Source organism: Elephantulus edwardii, unplaced genomic scaffold (assembly GCF_000299155.1).
Source record: "Elephantulus edwardii isolate Elephantulus edwardi_28Jun2011 unplaced genomic scaffold, EleEdw1.0 scaffold00133, whole genome shotgun sequence".
Classification (NCBI taxonomy): Eukaryota; Metazoa; Chordata; class Mammalia; order Macroscelidea; family Macroscelididae; genus Elephantulus; species Elephantulus edwardii.
Genome location: NW_006399883.1, coordinates 3495990 through 3504042, shown reverse-complemented (window position 1 = coordinate 3504042; position 8053 = coordinate 3495990).

The window sequence follows — 8053 nt, the reverse complement described above, 5'->3', positions numbered from 1 at the left end:
AGCATCTGGTGGATTCGAACCATTTGCCTCTGGGATTGTAGTTGCAGCTCCTTGCCACCAGGCCACCAGAGCTCCCCTATATACTGCTTTTGAAATAATAAAAAAACTTACTTCCTGATGCCATGCACACCTTAGGGAGCTGCTGGATGATGCCATACATGTGCTGGGGAGCTGCTGACACACACATCAGGAAGCGATGTGCCAGAGCAAGAAGGAAAGCTGGAATCTGAATGAGTGTGAGCCCAGAACTCCAGTCCCACTGTTGCTGGCCTGCATCCAGAACTCTGGTCCTGAAGCCACTTCCTCCTGATGTGCACTGGGAGAAATGCTGGAATTGGAGTGAAATGCTTTGTGGGGTTATCATTGTAGTTTGCCTGGATCACCGGGACCCCTTAAGCTCAGTTAGAAGGGATTGAGACAGCTGGAGCTTATTCTTGAAGAAAAAACCAAGGATTCCTGGTTTTCCAATAAGATCTCTTTACTACACCTTGAATCTCCTCACTTCTAGTCCATCAATTAATTGTCTTTAGCCCTGAACACTTTGGACAACCCTAGCTATAGCACTTGTCTGACAGAGGAGGCTGCTTCCACAGGCCTTTTCTCCATTGGACTGAAAGAAACCCAGGCAGGGTATCTGCCTCACCCTCTTATGGAGTGGTGACTTCAGGTCAAGAACCTGTTAATGCCTTTAACATGAAAAACTCTACCACAGCAATGTAACATAGGAAGCAGGCTACCTCACTTCCTACACAAGCCGAAAGCAAGATGTCACCCCACAAAAGTAGCACAGTATCAATGGATTTCCTGAAGCTAGGAAGTCTGATGAACTTTCTGACACAGAATTTAAAAGAATAACGATTGAACATTTTAAATGGGTGAAAGAAAAACTTGAAGAATTACAGGACACCACAAGCAAAAACATGGAGTAGCTGTAAAGAACAATTCAAGACAACGTAGATAAAACAAATGGGGCTTTAGAAGTTCTGGAAAAACAAGAAACCACAATCCAAAATATGAGGTCCAATGTTTCAGAAGCTGTCAACATGATGGAGGGACACATGAACAGAGTTGAAGAGATGGAACACAGAACAAGTAAAATAGGAAAGAAAATTCTCACCACTGATCTGCTAGAACAAAAAGGAGAATCAAAAAGGAAGGAAAAAGAAGAAAATCTAGGAATAATTTGAACACCATCAAGAGAATTTACATGAGAATAATTGGAATCCCATTGTGGACTGTGTTTGGTGGAGCTCCCAGTTGTAAATCAGACTGGGAGGAGGAGTGGCATTCACTTTTTTAAACCACATGCCTCTGGAAACTCTTTAAACTTGAAGAAACAAAGATAGCTGTGGAAGGGCATTAGGTCTTTTGTTCATAGTGTTGCTATGAGTCGACCTCAACTTGATGGCAATCAACATCAACAACAACAACAAAAATCAGAATCCCAGAACTCGAAAAAGAAAGTATAGGCACCAAAAAAGTTGTGGAAGAATTAGTAGAAAAAAAAATTTCCCAGGCATAATGAAGAATGAGAGAATATGTGTTCAAGAAGCTGAGAGAATGTCATATAGAATAGACCCCAAAAGAAAAATACCAAGACATTTCATAGTCAAATTTGCCAGAATCAAAGGTAAGGTGAGAATTCTGAAAGCAGTGAGAGAGAAGAGTAACCAATAACGGAGATTAAGTGCTAATTTCTCAGCAGAAACCATGTGAGCAAGAAGACAATGGAATGACATATATCAAACACTCAACTGTCAATGAAGAATATTATACCCAGCAAAATTGTCCATCAATTATGAAGGAGAGGTCAAGATATTACCAGAAAAACAGAACCTAAGGGAGTTAATAAAAACAAAACCAGCATTGCAGGAAACACTGAGAGACGTCCTTCATTCATACGTGCCAGAGAAAGCAGGATGGACCTAAGTAAATAGCAACAACACCAAAAAAACCTCAACAAAATGATAGCAATGAAAAATTTTGTCTCTCAGTAATCACATTGAATGTAAACGGTTTAAATGCACCACTGAAGAGAAAAAGAAGAGCAGATTGGATAAAAAACCAAAAGCCCTCAATATGCTCTCTACAAGAGATACACGTGAAAAATGAAGATAAAGGAAAACTAAAAAATAAAAGGGTGGAAAAAATATGTACCAAGTAAATGGCAACCAGAAAAAAAAATCAGGAATGTCGCTATTAATTTCTGGTAAAATAGATTTCAATCAAAAAACCATCATAAAGGATAAGGAAAGTAATTACATAATGCTTAAAGGGCCAGTAGAACAAGAATATATAACAATAATAAATATCTATGCATAAATTAAAGACCTGCAAAATATGTAAAACAAACATTAACAAAACTGAAAAAGGAAACGGACAACGCTACTATAGTAGTTGGAAACTTCAATACACCACTCTCAAGAAAAGACAGAACTTCCAGAAAGAAATTCAGCAAAGATGCTGAAGAACTACACCACAAAATAAACCAACTCAATCTCATAGATATTTATAGGCTAATGCACCCTCCTCCAAAAAAGCACAGTATGCCTTCTTCTCCAATGTGCATGGAATGAACTCTAGAATAGATCACGTTTTAAGACACAAGGCAAGCATCAATAAATTCAAAAGCATATAAATAATACAAAGTATCTTCTCAGACCACACTGCTACAAAACTAGAAATTAATAACAATAGAATAAAGAAGAAAAACGGTACTTTTGGAAGCTGAACAACACTTTGCTTGAACATGAGTGGGTTATATAAGAAATAAAAACTGAAATGAAAAAGTTTTTTGAAATAAATGACAATAGAAACAGAGCTTATGAATAAATTATAAAAATTAGAGCAGTAATAAATGAAATAGAAAACAGAAAAACAATTGAAACCATCAACAAAACCAGGAGTTGATTCTTTGAAAAGGTCAATAAAATCAACAAACCACTAGCAAAACTAACAAAAGAAAAAAAAAGGAAAAGACACAAATAATCTGAATAAGAGATGAAACAGACAATACACCATGGAACCAACTAAAAGAAAAAGGTTAACAATAGATTATTATATAAAACTATACTAAAAAAAAATACGAAAACCTAGAAGAAATGGACAAATAACTAGAAAATTGGCACAAACTGAAATTGAACACCTGAATAGACCCATTACAAAAGAAAAAAATTGAAAAGGTAATAACACAGCTTCCAGCCAACAAAAGCCCTGGACCAGATGGTTTTACAAGTGAATTTTATCAAACATTTAGAGAAGAGCTGTCACCAATTCTACATAAAGCATTTCAGAAAATAGAAAAAATGGAATTCACCCAGACTCATTCTGTGAAGCAAACATATCCTTGATACCAAAACCAGATAAAGACACTACCAAAATAGAAAACTACAGGCCAATAACTCCCATGAACACCAGTGTAAAAATCCTGAATAAAATCCTGGTCAATAGAATCCAACAATACACCAAAAAATAATACAACATGACCAAGTGGGATTCATAACAGGTGTGCAAGGATGGTTCACCATAAGAAAAACAATCAATATAATTTATCACATTAACAAAGTAAAGAAAAAGAACCACACTCTCTCAAGTGTTGCAGAAAAGACCTTTGACAAAGTCCAACACCATTTCCTGATTTAAAACACTCAACAAAATAAGAACAGAAGGGAATTTTTCCAACATAGAAAAAAGTATATATGCAATCCCAAGAACCAACATTGTTCTCAATGGAAAGAATTTAAATGCATTCCCCTTGAAAACAGGAACTAGGCAAGGATGCCTCCTAATCCCTCTCCTATTCAGTATTGTATTATAAGTCTTAGCAGTTACAATAAGACAAGGGAAGGGAAAAAAAGATATCCGAATTAACAAAGAGAAGGTAAAATTATCTCTATATTCAGATGATATAGTATACTTAGAAAGCCCTAAAGATTCAGCAAGAAAACTACTGAACATAGTTGGCCAATTTGGCACTGTGGCAAGATGAAAGATCAACATAAAAAAAGTCAATTGGATTTCTCTACAGTGACAAAGGGAATATAGAACTGGAGCTAAGAAAAACAATACTCATCACAATAGCTAATCACATTAAATACTTGAGAGTAAGTTTAATAAGAAACACAAAAGACTTATTCAAAGACAATTACAAAACATTAATACAAGAATCAACAAGAGACCTGGAGAAGTGGAAGAATATCCCTTATTCATGGATAAGAAGACTCAATATTGTGAAAATGACAATACTACCAAAGGCAATCTACACGTTCAGTGCAATCCCAATACAAATACCAATTCCATTCTTCAATGAGATGGAAAAGGCAATCTACAATATCATTTGGAATGGAAAGAGGCCCCAAATAAGCAAAAAGGGAAAACTCCTGAAAAAGGGAAACAAGGTAGGAGTCATCTCAGTCCCTGATTTCAAATCCTACTACACTGCCGTGGTGGTCAAGATAACATGGTACTTGTACAATGGCAGACACATAGATCAATGGACTAGAATTGAGAACCCAGAAATCAGTCCATCTACCTAGAGTCAACTGATTTTTGACAAGGGAATAAAATCAGTTAAGTGGGGAAATTACAGCCTTTTAAACAAATGGTGTTAGCAGAACTGGAAAATCATCTGCAGAAAACTCAAATAACACCCAAGGGCTATAAACGTCATTATAGAAAAGCTTCAAGAACCCTAGAAGCACTAACCCATAATCTGAACAGTTTTTCAAACATTCTGAAACACCTACAACCAGAAAAGGATAAAATAGATGAATGGAATCTTCTAAGAATCAAAGCTCTGTGCACATCCAAAATCTTTTCCAACAGGGTAAAAAGGGAAGCCACAGACTGGGAAAAAATATTTGGTAATGACATGTCTGATAAGGAACTTATATCTAGAATGTATAGAATACTTGAACCCCACAAGAAGATAAAGATAAACAACCCAATTGAAAAATGGGCATAGTGTAAGAACAGACACTTCACCAAAGAAGACATTCAGATGGAAAACATTGGAAGAAATGTTCAAAATCCCTAGCTCTGAATGAGATGCAAATCAAAACAACTATTATAATGGTTTTATACAATATTTATCCTTGTGAGACTGAGTTAGTTCACTCAGTGTATTGCTGGGGGATCAATCCTTGGGTTGCGCAATTTGATGAGTCTCGGGGTGAGGGAAATTGAAATAATTTGTACGAATTTATATTCGAGTTTTGTAAATAAACTAGTAGGAAAAAAGTTTCACTTCAGATTTAGAAAAAAACACCAAAAAAACCACACGCACAAAACCAAATATGGATATCACCTCACCCCAGTAAGAACAGCAAAATTTAACAGAATAGGAACTAACAAATGTTGGTGAGGTTGCGGAGAGACTAGAACCCTGATTCACTGTTGGTGGGAGTGTAAAATGGTACAACAACTATGGAAGGCAGTAAGGCACTTTCTCAAAAAGTTGGAAATACAAATATTATTTGACCCAGCTATTCCACTACTGGAAATACACCCTAAATAAACCAGAACTGCCTTCCAAGCAGATATATATGTCTATGTTTATTGTTGCTTTTTCACAATAGCAAAGAGTTGGAAACAACCCAAGTACCCATAAACGAATGGATAGAGAAACGGTGGTATATTTACACAATGGAATATTATGCAGCACTGAAAAACAAAGAACCCATGAAATAATATACAAAGTAGGTGACCATGGAGGACATTATGCTGAGTGAAATATCTCAGTTACAAAAGACAAATACTGCATAATGCTACTGTTATAAAATAGGACTGATAATGAGATTGGTGGAAACCAGAAGAGAGGGGATAAATAATGTACACAGTGTTGAAACATAAGAGGGAGAGAACTGTATAAAAGGAACATATGACTAGGTATTATTGGCATGACAAGAGTCCAGAATAAGAGTTTCTCCAGTGATTCTTTCCACAGATGTAGTCGATATGATTCCTATGCTTACTAGGAGGGGAAATCCATGTGTATAGCTTGCATTTATGTTTTTTTATAAAACATATTTGCAATGAATAAGCCGTTGACAATGAAAAATTCTATCATTCTATCACCAGCTTCATTTCTGTCACCAAGTCCATGTTTTCCAACAACTGATCTTTCTTCTCTGTTACCAATTTTGCATTCCAGTCACCCATTATTATTAATGCATTTTGATTGTATGTTTAATTGATGTTTTACTGCAAAAATTGGTAGAAATTTTCTATTTTCTCTTCCTTGGCTCTGATTGTTGGTGCATATATTTGAATGGACAAATTATAAACAAGTTCATCCTAGAAATTGTGAGACCACGCTGCTCCTTGGAGACATGGATTCTGAAGCTTCATCTGAAATATTTTGGACCTGTTTCAAGGAGGGGCCAGTCTTTGGAGATGGATGTCATGCTTGGGAGGGTGGAGGAACAGCACAAGAGAAAGACCCTCGACGAGATGGATTGACTTAGTGACTGGGGTAATGTGGGGTAGGTGTGTCAGAGACAGCAAGATTGGTACAGGATTGAGCAGGGTTCAGGGCTGTTGTACATAGATAGGGTCGCTATGAGCTGCAGGTGACTTGACAGCACATAACAACAACAACAAGTCCTTTGTCAGGGACTTCTCCAAAATGCTGAAGAGCAATGATGTTATTTTGAAGATTATGGTGTGTCTGAACCAGGGCACAGTTTTCTCTATCACTGGTTACACATTAGGCAGCTGGACGATGAATAAAGATGACAGAAGAAGTGGTGTCCTTGAATTGTGATGCTAGAGGAGAGTACTGAATATTCCATTAACTTCCAAAAGCACTAACATATATTCTGGAAAAAGTTTAGACAGGGTGTTCCTTGGAAGGAAAGATGGTGAAGTTTTATTTTTTTCTATTTTGGACAAATAGCTAGATGAGGCTATTTCCTGAAAAGGAACATCATGTTTGGAAAGATGGAGGATCAGTGAAGAAAAAGAAGACTCCCTAAGAAAATGGATTGATATTATGATTCCAGCAATGGGCTCTGATGTGTCAGAGATGATGAGGATGGCACAGGGTATTGCAGGCTTTAGGTTGGTTGTTCATAGAATTCCTAAGAGTTATATTCAACCTGATGACACTGAACAACAACATGACAATGAAAAGAGAGCTTTGGCGGTTTAGTGGTAAAGGAGTTGTATTGACAACTCAAAGTTAGACAGTCTGGATCCACTAGTTTCTTTCAGAAAAAAAAGAAGATAATATCATCCTATGTGATTTTTAGTCTCTGCAAATCTGCTGAAGAGTTAGTTATGAGTTGGTTCCTACATTACCACACATAACAACAATATGACAATAAATTGATTATGATGTTTCTAATTGCCCAAGTTTGTAAAAATGTGTACTAAAATACATGGATTACCCTAAAGAAACCATAACTGCCACCCAGGCAGATGTATGCACACCCATGTTTATTGACGGTTTGTTTACAATAGCAAGGAGTTGGAAACAACCTAAATGCCCATCAACAAACGAATGGATAGAGAAGCTCTGACATATTTACACAATGGAATACTATGCTGCATGAAATATTATTTAAAATGGGTGACCCTGGAGGACATTATGCTGAGTGAGATATATCAGTCACAAAAGGCCAAATACTGCATAGTGCCACTGTTGTAGAATGGGACTGACATCAGGGTTGGGGTGAGACTGAGAAAGATTGGATAAATTATGTATACTGCATTGAAACAGATGAGGGAGAGAACTGTTTAAAAGCAATATATGATTGGGTATTATGGTCATGAAAAGAGTCCAGAATGAAGGCTGCATAGTGGAGTATACTTGGAGGAGGGCGGGGGATTGTACATAAGTGAAATAATTTTTCTTTTTTAAAAAATTAATTTTAATGAAAGTTTACAGCGACTTAGGGTTTCCAGTCATTCATTGTTGCACTTTTGTCCCTGCCCACCCCCTCCGCCAATTAACTTTTCTCCTTGATGAGTAAAAGAAAAACTCTTTCATTGCTATGCAATCCCTCCCCCCAAGCCCACTACACTGTAAAGCCTTCAAAACTCCTGTCATGAC